This window comes from Desmodus rotundus, chromosome 7 (genome assembly GCF_022682495.2).
Source record: "Desmodus rotundus isolate HL8 chromosome 7, HLdesRot8A.1, whole genome shotgun sequence".
Classification (NCBI taxonomy): Eukaryota; Metazoa; Chordata; class Mammalia; order Chiroptera; family Phyllostomidae; genus Desmodus; species Desmodus rotundus.
The window spans coordinates 80134375-80148005 of NC_071393.1; the positions used below are offsets into that span (position 1 = coordinate 80134375).

The 13631-nt window shown below is 46.8% G+C and overlaps 1 protein-coding gene across 6 annotated transcripts in view; it reads left to right on the top strand.

Annotated features, from left to right (window-relative positions):
- The first annotated feature begins 1554 nt into the window (after window positions 1–1554).
- SEMA6D (semaphorin 6D) overlaps window positions 1555–13631 on the top strand; it is a 53883-nt gene continuing 41806 nt past the window's right edge. For 2 of the 6 annotated variants that reach the window (XM_045201717.3, XM_045201719.3), the window contains exon 1: window positions 1555–1746. The gene's annotated coding sequence lies outside the window, so the exon portion shown is untranslated. Of the gene's footprint in view, window positions 1747–1784; window positions 2843–13631 lie in introns of those variants that run through there. The other 4 variants (XM_045201722.3, XM_045201724.2, XM_045201720.3 and 1 more) reach the window with 3 other exon arrangements.

Sequence of the window (13631 nt, forward strand, 5' to 3'; positions counted from 1 at the left end):
AAACACGGAATAGACTGGATGCCAGTAAAACAAGCCTAGTTTTCTGGGTCAGAAGTTGGCTGGGGAAGGGCCCTGACTGCCAAGTAACTTGCAATGATGTCAGAGCCCAGCACAAACCAAAAAACCAGCCACCCAGCCAACAATAGCCTTAACAAGAACAGAAAAATTAAAGAGCTGTGTTGCCAAAGCTGTTCTTTCCGCCCCCTACCCCTTTCTTCCAATAGGAAGAACAGCAGGAAGAGAGTTTATATTTTAAAAGCCACCCTCCTCCTTCCTCCTCCTTCATTTTGGTAACAAAGTGTTAACTACCCAGGAAACAGTTTTCCTGTTGAGTCCTGCAGCAAGCAGTTCCTTGAGGTGTCTTTTCTGAGTTTCTTTTCAAAGCTGTCAGTGGAAGATTCAGAAACAACTCAGAATAGGGTATTTTCCAAATGTAATCTTGCAACTTTGTGCTGAGGAGAAAGCAGGAACGATCAAGGAAAGGAAAATCCTTTTTCTGCCCCCATCTTCTCTCTTTCAGGGTAATTAACCATACTCAAATGAAAATTAAAAGTTTGGCGAAAAGGCTCTCCTCTTTCTTTTCCTTTAAATAGAGCACCATGGTTCATTCCAGCCATTTAGAGCCCTCAGTGATTCATAATTCAACTGGAAATTAGTAAAACGCAGCCCATTCTTGGAAATGAAGTTTGGATTCAGATCCTCTTGTTTTGGAATACATGATTTTTTCCTTTCATCTGTGACAGTTTTAAGTGATGTCACTTCAAGGACATTCTCATTTCTCCCACAACATATTACACGAAACACTTGCCTGTAAAACTGGCTCATTAGCCTGCAAAATTATACTGTACTGAATGGCTTTCGTTCAAACCAGAAATGGGATTTTTAGTAGGCAATTTCTGTATTTTTATAAAGATAAAGCAATGTTTGATTGCTTCTTCCCAGCTGTTTTGGTTAGTGGTTATAAAGAAAAATTGGAAGGGGGTAGGGCGAGAAAGATAATATGGGGGCGGGTTTGTAAAGATGCGCTTAAAAAACAAATCTTAGATTAGGAAACTAAGGCAGAACTTTACAAAGCAACTGCGCCTGCAGCTCATCTGAGCTGCAATACTTTGTCCTCTGGGTAGCTGGAGGAAAGTGACGGAGTGAGAGAAAGAGGGGCAGAGGGAGAAAAGCGAAAAGGCTGCTTCGCAGGCTGCAGCAGCTACCGCAGCTACCGCGAGCTGGATGACTGAGGCGCTGGGAGTTGCTGGAAGGAGTAGCTCTTCAGAGGTGGGGAGAGGGAGGGGGCGCAGCAGAGCGCCAGTGAGGAGGGACACGGAGGCCACTGAGGGGTCAGCAGGGCCGCGGCGCCGGGCTGGGGGGCCTCCAGGCGGCGCTGGCCGCGGGGCTCGGGCGAGCGCGCCGGGCCACCCGCGCCTCCTGCTGTCCGCGCCTGGGGGTGGGCCCCGCGCCGCCTGACGGATTGACTTGGAGATGGATCGAATTACACCATTTGCCGTGCCTCGATTTGTTTTGCTCCTGCTTCGTCCCGCTGCTGCTGCTGCTGCTGCTGTTGCTGTTGCTGCTGCTGCTGCTGCTGACGCTGCTGCAAGGACCCGTGCTGGCGAGTTTCAGGATTATATCAAGGAAGCCAAGATCTAAAGAGACAGAGGGATATATATATGTGTGTGTATTTTGCATTTTTTCTTTATTTTCTTTTTTTCTTGAACGCGACAAGCTTTATTTTTACCAGCCTCCCCCCATGAGGTAAGCCCTCGGGTAAAAATGTGCTAATGCTGTGGTCGCCTGGTGGGGATCGGACCTAGATCCTCGGAGCCTGAATCGAAGCCAGTGTGCGCGTGTGTGTGTGCGTTGTCACTGGAGAGTTGATTTCTTTTCTAACCACCTTTCTCTGCCTGCCGTGCAAGGGACGCTCAGAGGCTGGAGAGATTTGGCAGACCCGTCAAAACTGGCAGAGCTGGGAACTTGGGGGGAGGGGCATGGGGACTTGGATGCCCCCCTGCACTGTTCACCCCTTGGGGGGAAAACGCGGAAGAAGGGGGCAAGTAAAAGTTTCCTGCCAGGCAGCGCCAGGTCCGCGCTGCCCTTACCTTATCAGGGGCAACCTAGGCTGCTACGGTACCGGGCACAGCGTCTCCAGCCAGCAAGGGAGCCGAGCCCAGGCCAAAGGAGCGGGCTGCGGGCTCGGCCACCCCCTTCCGCCCGCCCGCCCCGGAACCGGCGCTGGGACCGCTGGGGTCGGCAGCGCCGGGCCCGGCTAGGAGCGGACGGGCGACAGCTCGCCCGCGCCTGAAGAAGGGGCGTAGCACAGCCGCGGGGACCCGAGCAGCTCCCAAGCTTACTCCGGCTACCTGTCAGTGCGCCCCTGTTTTGCGCCTAGTGGCGAGGGGCGGGGGCTCGGGGCACTCGGCCACCCCCACCCTCGAAGCTCCAGCACGGGTTCCAGCCCAGAGGGCGGCCACTGCCCACCCTCCCTCTCTCCGTGCTGGCGGAGCGCGGGGCGGACCCGCTCTGGGGCCGGGGGCTGCCCGCCGCCCACCCCACCTCCCACCCGGCGCCCGGGTTTCTCCTTCCCGGCCACTCTCCCCCGCAACTTTCCGTGCTTTGTTCTCCGGCTGGAAATGATTTACGGAAGCGTCTTGGACAGGGTCTCCGCCAGGCAGCAAGAGCCCGGCGCTGAAATGTGTTACGTTCTCATCTACCCATCAATTATGGATGGAAACAAATAAGGAAGACTCAATTTTGCATGAGCCCCTTCTCCCGCGGCGAGAGGCGTCCAGCAGCCGGGAGGGAACCGCCGCTCTCGCCGGCCGCCGCTGGCAGGGGGATGATGAGCAGGAAGGTAGGGAAACTTTTATTTCCAGTCTTGTCAGCGATTGTTTGTTCCTCGGCTGCAGACGGGTTTAACGCTTCCTTCGTCGTGTCTTACTCTTGGATTGAAATAAAAGGTCATAAAAGACTTAAAGGTGTAGACGAGAACTGGGTGTGAAAAATTTCTGCTAAATCGACTCTCGCGACCAGTGCTGTCAGGTGATTGTTTAAATCCTGAACTTGTGAAAAGCTAAATGTCATGGAGCTAAGGCGGAATGAAGCAGCGGAATTAATTACAGCATTGGAGGAAGTCAGGGGAGAGCTCCCAGTTCGGAGGTGACCAGTCAGTAGCCCAGGTTCTAACATCCCAACCCCTCACCTCTCTCAGCTGGGTGACTTTCGCACAGAAGGGACAGTGGGTCGTTATTGTAGATATATAGACTTTGTAACCAGTAATTGGACCTATGTCTACCTCTACAGGCGGCTACTTTCCCATAAAAATAACGGTAGTGGTTCCGTTTTCTAAAGAAAGTAAGTGTCTAGGGCAATTTTCTTAAGAACTTCCAGCTACTAAGAATTTTAAGTCTGCAGTATCTACCTGTATTTGGGGCAATAAAGTATATTGTCTTGTTTATTTCAAGGTTGAAGCCCTAGGGTAAAGTTTAACATTTTTCTAAATTGGATTGTCTCTGTCTCTCAAAATAGGAGAAATACTTACTTGGAGAGTTTTTACAAGGTGTCTTCCTGGTAGAATTGAGAAATCTTAGCTCAGGGTGATGAGTTTACTGTCCTTGGTGGTGGTTTGCACAAGAGGTTTCGATGCCGGTTTATTCCTGTTGTTAAAACCCCCAGCTCTCTTAGCTGTGTAGGTCGGGAAATTCAGTTGTGTGTAGTCATGTTTAATGTAGTGAGTAACAGGCTTATTCTGTCAGCCTGGCAAGTACTGCACGAACGTTTCCCCTGCCTTAGATGAACAGGGATTGCCAGAGAAGCCCTGAGCTTTGGGCCCGTGCGCATTACCATGAGCTTACACCTCTGAAGATGTGCCATGTGAGCTACAGCACAGCCACCGCTGGGTCTTGTGTTTTGTAGTTAGTGTGTGTGCTTTGATGTAGGTCTCCAGAATGAACTCGCAAAAACACAGTTAAAGAAGTAACCCTCAGATGTCCCAAATGTGGTGTTTAGCAGACCCTTTTCCTCCATTGGCACATTTGGTTAGATTAACAGCCAACTACTGTTTCTTATTGGCTCCTGCAGAATATTGCTACCTGTCCTTTCTACTAGAGGCCCTACGTAGCTAACCTTTTTTTGAGGCGTGTTTCAATGATGTGGGACAGTGTGCCAGGAATATTGTGACTTCCCCACCACCAAACAGCTGTTTAACTCGAATGTGATGTAGATTTACGAACATTCTGCCCCCCCTCCCTTTTTTCTTTTTTTTTTTTTTTGTCATGTCCTCCCTGGTTTGATGGATTTGAAAGATGGCTGTGACGTAAACCTATTAGTCCTTAGAGGGAGGGCCACTTAGAAATCCAGTGGACTTCAGTTCACTGGCTGCTGGCTGAGCGGGCAGGATCTGTCCAGTTACTGCTGTGGGTAAGTGGGCCCCTGGATCCTGTGCGGTGGTTCCTGCTGCTTGAAAGACACACAGACAAGTAGGTAGAAATCAAAGCTTTGATTCACCAAGATGCCCATAATTTTTAAGGATTTACTAAAAACTAGAGAAGTTCTTCACTTCTTGCTGCTTCATCATAATGAACCTTGGTAATTAGCTTAGTCATTGTTCTTGCCTGTGTACTTCACTAAGATACAGGGAATGAAAAACGCATCTGAAATAGGGTCATTTTTCAGCCTTCTGATGCATTTTACGCAGAGTTAAGAGCCTGGCCGAATGCCTAACCATTATTGGTGTAACCATAGGAGGCGAACTCCTTCCTTAGCATATTGCAGGATAAAATATTACCTTTTGTTTCAATTAATAGACTTTAAACCTGCACATTCTAGATTCATTTCTAGAGGAAGCAAGAGGCACCTGGGGTATGCCAACCAGTCAGTATTTACTGAGTGTTACCGTTTGTGAGAAGCTGTGCGAGTCAGTGTTCCAACATCAGGTGAGGCAGACATGCTTCTGTAGGTTAAATTTAAGTAAGAATGAAAAGAAATAGAGACTGGCAAACATACCATTAGGCAAGAAATGTAAATATGCACCTCTTTTCGGGAAGCATATTATTTTATCCTAGAAATTTAAAAGCAAGATTAATTATACCAGATATTTACAGAGGCCCAGCCTTCCTGCTTTTAACACTAATAATCCAATGTACTATTAGTGTGTAATTCATGTACTGAAAGTGTCACTACAGTGGAAGATCTCACTTTCCGTGGATCATGTGAATGGAGACATAGCATTACAATATACCAAAGCCAGAGTCTTAGGTGGCCACTTATTATTGCAAACTGCTGCCAACTTCCAGTTGGGGAAAAAAGTGTGTTTTGATTTATTCCCATGACATGAGGAGAGAATAAAAATCATATAACTATACTGAGCATAACATAATCTTGTTACTTGAGGCGGCGGTTGTCTGGCTGACTTCTCCTCAGCCCCTGATGACAGTGGCAGTGCACTTGATAACTGAAGCTGCTTTCATTCGTCCCAACAGGAAAGCTGGGCAACATTCTCCTCCGAAAAGCAACTGTTTATGTAACCAAGGGTGATCAAATCAGTGGTGCACACAGGTACCACATGAGATGTACTTATTTCTCAAACTTCTCTTTTCTGTGAAGCTCCTGTTAACTCACCCAGATTAGCATTTTAACAACCCTGAAGTGAACTTCTGACATTCTCTCTACTTGGACACAGTGTGTAGATCATCCATCATCCTGTCCTTGGCTACAACAGGCTGCTGGCTCCATCACCATTTGGAGCTACACAGAATCCATCCGACTGTGAACAACACAGCTGGCTACAGCAATTTTTTCTTCCACACCACTGGCAGCATTGTCTGGCTGTGGTAACTAAAGTTAACACCCAGAACGGGAAGTTTCCATCATTTGGCAGCCTGGGCCTGGGCCCCCCGTCCAGTCCTGGGGGCACACCTGCAGAAAGGCTGGCTTGCAGTGGCCTGTCCCACCCACTCCAGAGGGGCCGTGGCCCAACCTTACACGACCCACTGGAAGGCCTCCTTAAGCTTGATATGATTAACCATTGGAATTACAGAATTAGAGGGAGCCATGCAGACACCCCTGAATCCTAGACCTTCAGAATCCACTCTAATTGAAAAGAGGAAGAAAAAATGAAGTATTTTTTAGCTTGTGATCCCAAAAGGCTGAAAACAGAAAAGACCTGGTCTGGTTCTCTGGAGAACTAAACAGGTTGCTGTTCTATCCCTTTTCACAAGGAACATGTGCTGTGCCTGAACCTGAGACCCATGTCCAATAGTGCCCAATGCTGTCTATCACTGTTTTTCCTTCTTTTTACTCGGTAAGAGATCTGCTGCAGCGGTCATGGCTTATTAAAGCAAGAATGGTGTGAATTAGGTGTATGTATCTGTTAAGTGATGGTGCCAAGCTTAAAAACAAATAAAAACGTATACTTAGAAGTATTGCTTTTGGACTTTGATGTAGGAAGGGGCATTCGATGCACCTCATGTTCTGGAGGGAGACAGCATCTTTGCTTCTTATGCTAAGAGTTACTGATGAAGTCAGCCACAAAATAGCTGGGGTGCTCGTGTGGGGACTGCAAAAAGGAACTGATGCTTTTCCTCCCACCTTCTGAGTTCTTCTAGCTGGGCTAATAATCAAATTAACAGAGATAGATTAACAGGAGAAAAATCAAATTTAGTACATGGGCATGGGTAATTCACACAGGCATGAAAATCCCGAAGACAGTGAGGCAACATTGGGTATTAAGACATTTTTGGACGAAGGATACATGGGTAGAAAGGGGCATTAGATATCAAAAGTAAGAATGAGCGATGTACAGGTAGCCGAGGAAGAGCTGAGCACACTTGGCAGTTACATTCTTGCAGGCGGCCCGGTGGTTATCTAGCTAACAGGCCCCTGCCTGAAAAGCCCTCTTATTTACCATACTTAATTCAAATTAGGGTTAGGCCAACATCCTAAAGTCTCCTTCCTGAAGTCGGTTTATCTGTCTGAATCTCTGGGCAGGAAGGGGGAAGGGTCAAAGTTCTGAGTGTTTTGTTTCTTAATAAACAGCTTGACATCAGTATCCGGAAAGGCTGCTTCAGGGTGGCAGAACTTTGGTTCCCTTTAATATGATGATGATTCTGATGATAAAAGAGGGAGAGGAGAATGCAGCCACTTATTGTTGGTTGGCTTACAAAATTCTAGGCACCATCCGAGATGTTTATCTTCATTATACCATCTTACCTCCAAAACGACTGCATCAGGTAGGTTCTAGATCGGTCACTGCATGACCAAAAAAGACACTCAGGCCCCTGAGAAGTCAGGTTGTTTTCCTAACTTCAGCAGGAAGCAGGTCTGTGAGGTAGGCTTTGAACTAGGTCTGCGCTGAATTGTTTCCAGGAACAAGGGCCATTCTGCAGTTTTTTGAGTCCCTGATAGTTCTGACATTTGTTTTAAAAAAAAAAAAAAAAAGAGTCAGATGTTGAGGGAAATTTTTCTACTGCATAAAATGATATGTACAGATTGGGTCTGCTCTTAAATGTTAACCTTTCTCTGAACTAAATAGTAACATCGTGCTCTTCTTTCATTTTTACTCCTGGTGGCCAGATAATTGTGGCACGCTCTTCTTTTCAAGTGTCCTAGAACAGTTATCTTCTCCCACCACTCTTCTGCATGTGAGACCTCCCCGTCCAAAATTACAGTGGCGGAGGACAAATGACAGAATTCATCACTCTCCCCCAAAAGTGCTCCTGCGTCAGGGCGCGACTGACATTCATTTCCCTGATCTTGGCAGGTAAAGACCCATTATGTATTCTTGTCCCATTTCCCAGGAGTATTTATGGGCCCCATCAGCAGAGACAGTGAGAACTGCAGCTGTTCAAGCATTAGTGGCACCAGAAGGGAAAGTGTAGTACTGAAGTTTGAGTAGGTGATGTGTGGCAATACACATTTTTCTCTGCTAGGATTGATTGTGGGAGAATCCTTTCACCTCGACCAGTCATCAGACACATCATTAAAAAGCCGTCCCTTCTGCATCCGCGCGTTGTCGTTCTCCTGCACTCAGTATCCTATGGGAGGGAAGAAAAACAAATACGCATTCCTACTAGAATCATGCTGAAGCTTAAGGTTTTCCAACATATATTTTTGGGAAGGAAATATGGGTTTTAAAAAGTTCAATATGTTGTTGGTACATGTATAATATGGCCTCAAGATGATCTGAATTACTTAGCCTGTTATTGGAGTCTGTATTTAAACATAAAGTCTGGAGTTTCTTCTCAGCGGAGGAGCTGGCACATATGACCCAGAGCAGATGAAGCTCTTGAGAAAATACCACTTCCACTCTCAGGTGCCGGCTGTGAGCAGAGCAGGGACTCAGACCACCCCCGCCTGCCGCCACGTCTGCATTGGCCTTGGCCTTACATGTCATTCTGAGGGTCTCAGGGAGCAGAATTGTCTCCAGGTATTTGTAGGTCCCCAGATCTCTCCTGGGTAATTGGTGGATGGAGTAAATATATTTGGAAAGCTACAGAAGGAGGAAATAAAGAATGCTGCTGTTTTTGCAGTATCAGTGGAGAATGTTTCTGTTTTTGCCATTGCTGGGGTGACCATTTGTTCACCCAGCTAACTTTTCCCAAGTGTCTGTGCTTTACAAGTAAGTGCCAGGGTGGGAAGAGGGATCAGGGAGGAGCCTGACACAGATCCAGAGCTCCAGGGACTTACCGAGTGTATCTGGAAAAGACGAGGTCAACACGTAGCCAAAATAAAAGGGCAAGTGTTTTAGGTGTCAGGAAACATACACACAGACTTATGGAAACTGAGAGGAGTGAGAGGTTATTTCTGGCAAGGGTGGTCAGAGAAGGCTTTGTGGAGCCACTGATATTTGAGCTGGTCCTCGAACTAGGTAGGATTTGGACAGGTGGACAGTGAGGGGCAGTGGGCGAGGTGGGGAGAAGGAGGACATTCCAGGCATAGAGAACAGCTTAGGCAAAGTCCCTGGGGTGGGGATGGGGGTCTAGATCAGTTGTCCACGCTTGAGTCCTAACCTAGGACAGGCTTGCATTTCAGGTGCGAAGAGGCAGTTTGTCTTGCAATCCACAGATATTTATTGTCTCTGGTCTACTGTACTTGGCCATGTAGCAGATGGCCCTGCTGCTGAAGCCATCGGAATGAATGGGATCAGTCTTGTGATGGTTCAGTAGATTGCTCCATGATCAGAACTGAACCCCCCTCCCCTGTGTCAACTGCCAGATGGTTCGATGTCACACATGAACATTGTGGAGGATGGGATGGCATGATTTGCCTCAAATTTCCTGGGAAGGTGGTTTCTCCCGCAGTGTTGTTTAGCAGACCCCACCCAGGAGGTTGCTGCCTCATAGGCTTCATCTTTTTTTTTTTTTTTAACATGAAAGGGTTCTAGACATAGATTCTATAAAGAAGAGTAGATGGCATACATATGAGAATTTTGGGTGGTGAGAGAAAGGACTGTAGAGAGAGGAGGTAGAAGAGAGAGTAGACACTGTTGAAACTGAGAGAATGGTAAGAGTTGGCCTCCAGGCGCTCATAGAGTGCAGCCCCCGAGAGGCCCGACTGCCTGTTTCCCCTCTAAGTTAGCAGAGCGAGTGACGCATCGTAGACGTGCAGCAAATATTTCAGTAAAAGTGTTCACTGAGTCTGACCTTTCAATACATTGCAGTTAGAGCCTATGGTGGCTGGTAAACTGTGCAAGAAATGGGGGCGGAGCTCTTGACTGTCTTTTGGTAATAGGGAACAAGCAGTACATGACTTGGAAAGTTACTAATCCTTCCTTTTTGAAAACCCCATCTTTGAGAGTCCCTGGGGGTTCAGCACGCCTTTCCGGGGCTGAGCTTTCAAGATAAACACGTCCCCCATCAGTGGCTCCCCAAGACCCCACCATCTGAACTCCCTCCTCTTCTCCCTCTCTCCATGCCCATTTCTACTCCAAGCTGCTGCCCTGTTTGGGTGTGGGGGTTGTTTGAAAGCCATCATTAACCCCTTGAGTTAACATAAACTGTAATAGACCAGTGGTTAAGTGTAATAGTGGACTTAAGCTTTGTGGAAGGAAAGACTGGAAGTTCTGTCTAGTATAAGCATGCTTATTAGAACACATAATAAAAAAATAGTATGAAAACATTTACATTAGGGAATGATTAAGCCAATTGCTTTGCCAAGAATTGCTCCAGTAGTTTAGTTTTCCTTGGTATATTTAAGTCTTTTGCAAGTTGATAGTTACATGACAGACAGAGTCTTAAGTCCGAAGAAGCGCTGCCAATGAAAGATCAATCAAAAACTATGAAATAGGTCAGCAGGGAAAAGGATTAAGCCTACACAAATTCAATATCGGGAACCTTTCAGGAATATTCCAGTGATGTAAAGCAGAGAACCTGTTGAGTCTAGTAATTAGTCTGGCTCCCACCCAGTTACTTTTTCAAGTGAAGGGCATATGTCCCCCTCCTCCCCCTCATGAGCACAGTTGCCTTCCAGACAGGACCTAAAATAACCTGGCCTGGCTCGGCTCGACTCATAATAACAGCTAGTGCTTACTGTGTGCTTACTGTGTGCTCACCGTGTGCTATGGCACTATGCCTAGAACTTTAAATATGTTACCTAATTTAATCCTCTCGCTACCTCTGAAAGTATAGGACTAATAGCTAAGAGGTAGCATTTATTGACTATGTGTCTGATACTCATTAAGTGTATATATTAAATTACTTGAACCCTGGCTGGTATGGATTGAGTGCTGGCCTGCGAACCAAAGGGGCGCCGGTTCAACTCCCAGTCAAGGGACATGCTTGGGTTGTGGGCCAGGTCTCCAGTAGGGGGGTGCATGGGAGGCAACCTCACAATGATGCTTTTCTCTGTCTCTTTCTCTCTCCCATCCCCTTTGTCTAAAAATAAATAAATAGAATCTTTAAAAAATAAATTATTTGATCAGCATTCTGTGAGGTGTATACTGTTATTAATAACATCAGCACACGGCGGGAAACTGAGGGACGGGAGATTTATGTGATTTTGCCAGGTTGAACAGCTAATGAGTAGTGGAACCAGAGGACTTGGATTCGTAAGAAGCAGCGCAGTAGGGGGATTAAGGACGTGAACTCCGAAGCCAGCTTTTTGTGGTGTGAGTTCTGGCTGTGTGACTGCTAAGCTTTGATCTGGAGCCTCAGTTTCACCACAGGAAGGGTGGATGATGATGGGTGGTACCCACCTGGTAGGGTTGTTGTGAGATATAAATGAATTAATGTTTGGACAGCATGTAGAGCAGTGTGTGGCATGCAGGGAGTGCTATATATATATATATCTCAGTGTCTATTCAAGAAAGGTAAATGCAGTCGGGCTTCAGAGCAAGCGTGCTTACCCCTGACACTGCGCCATGTTTTCACCTGTGAGTTCATCACATGTCTTTAACTGATGAGTATACCGTGAAGCCAGGTTCACAACCAGCTACCTTCCACCCCCCTACTACACTTGCCACAGAATCAGCCTGATTGGAAAGGAGAATTTGGCAAGAGGGGTCCAGCGGCCTGGAGATTGACCCCAGCCCTTGACGCCTAGTTACATACCCCTGACCCAGATTTCAGCTGTTTCAGACTCACAATGTCAGAAATCAGGCTGCCACTGTTGGTTGTGTTGAAGGACAAATGTAGGTGACCAGCATGTGTTCTCTGCTGGTGGCCCCCTGGGCTGAGGAAAGCCTGGATAACACTGGAAATTCAGGCACACTCCTAGACCATCCCTGCCATCACCCACATCTTTGATCTCTACCAGTGGTCCTCAAACTTTAAATTTCGTCGGAATCCCTTAGGGTTGAAATACAAATTCTCAGGGCCCCAGCACCAGTGGGTCTAGGACAGGCCCAGGAGTCTGCATTTTTAACAAACACTTTGAATGACTCGTGCCCCGTTTTGTCCCTGGACCACACTTTGAGAAACGATGGTCGAGTGTAGCCAGAGCGCAGATTCCCATCCAGGTGAGGCACTGGACTTCCAGGCTAGTGTCGCAGGCTACTAGGTAGTAGTAGATCCAACGCCTTTCGCCTACAGCACAAGGAGAATGCTTAGGAGCTGAAGGCTTTCCAGCTAACTCATGAAAGAGCAAAAAAAAGTAATAAAATATGCTCAAAACTAAGGAGGCTTTTTTTTTTTTTTCCAGTTTGCAAAGGAGATTTACAGTGAGCAGAAACTAAGAAAGAAAAAGGGCGCTCACTTATTTCTGCTGGCTGGCCTATATCATTTCATAAATGGAGTCCTGGGCCGGTATTCATAGCAACATTTTTGATTTAATGATAAACTGAGATAAGGGTAATCAAACTTCATGCTTCAGGGCATGAGGTGATTGCCTGCTGCGGTCAGGATGGAATTTTTTCTCTTGTGTTTTGCACAATTGACTAGATGCATTAGAGAGAGTACTCAGGCTGGGTTGGGAGAAACCGGGCCTCCAGGCCCTGGCAGAAAACTCCCCTAGATAAGTTCATACGGGAAACGGTCTGATGTGCGAAGAACAACCCCATTGTCAGTTTTGTTTTCATGTGAAGATTCTGAGTTCTGTGCGAATTTCTGTCAGTCACACGAGGAGATTGGAACCCTACTGTGTTTACAACGAGATGACCTAGATCCCTACTTTGGCCAACAGCCTACTCCAAGTGCCCCAGGAAAGCACTTTCCCCTTATTGTGGACTCAAAAGGATAATGAGCATCAAATAATACAGAAGAGGTGAAAGTGCTTTGTAAAAACCATTTAAGTGCTGCTCAAAATGTAAGGTAGTATTACGATACAATGAATTACACTTATGGAATCACCATTCATTATAATCAGCAATATGCAAATCCCAACTCCATATGATGATATCATATGCATAATGACAGTGAACATTTACTGAGTTCTTAATCTCTGCCAAGCACTGAAGTGTTTTAGTTACATTTTCTCACGTAATCCTCGTATCAGCCCTTTGGGGCACGTATGCTTTTTACCGTTTCATGGATGAGACACAGATGGTCAAGGAGCATCAGTTTACTCTTGCTGTAGTAACAACTTCCCACAAGCGGAGAGGCCTAAAACAACACAAATGTCGCACCTTATAGTTCTGGAGGTCAGAAGGCCCCAAGGAGTTTCACTGGGATAAAGTCAAGGGATGTTCCTTGCGGAGGCTCAAGGGGAGAACCCGTTTTCTTGTCTTTTCCAGCTTCTAGAAGCTGCCTTTATTCCTTCACTTGCGGCCCCTTCCCCATCGTCAGTCCCAGTCAGCTGTGCCTGACTCCGGCTCTGCTGTGCTAGACCCATCTCGTGGGACTCGTGCCTCCCAGGGGTGACGGCGGGCCCACACAGATAATCCGAGGCAACTCCCCTCCCTTAAGACCCTTTATTTAATCACATGTGTGAAGTCCCTCTTGCTGTTTAAAGCAACATATTGACAGGTCAGGAATTAGCACACAGACATCTTTGGGGAGGGATAGAGACATTATTCCGTCTGCCACCGTTAAGTACCTTGCTAAGAACACACAGTGGCGGAGCCAGGATTCATGCCTACGCCTGTCTCACTTCCAAGCCCGTAATCTCAACCACTTACTATAAAACCTCCTCGATGCAATCAGTGGAAGAAACAATAAAAATATAGAACATGAGTGGTAAGGAGGGCCCTGTTACTGTTAGAATAATCAACT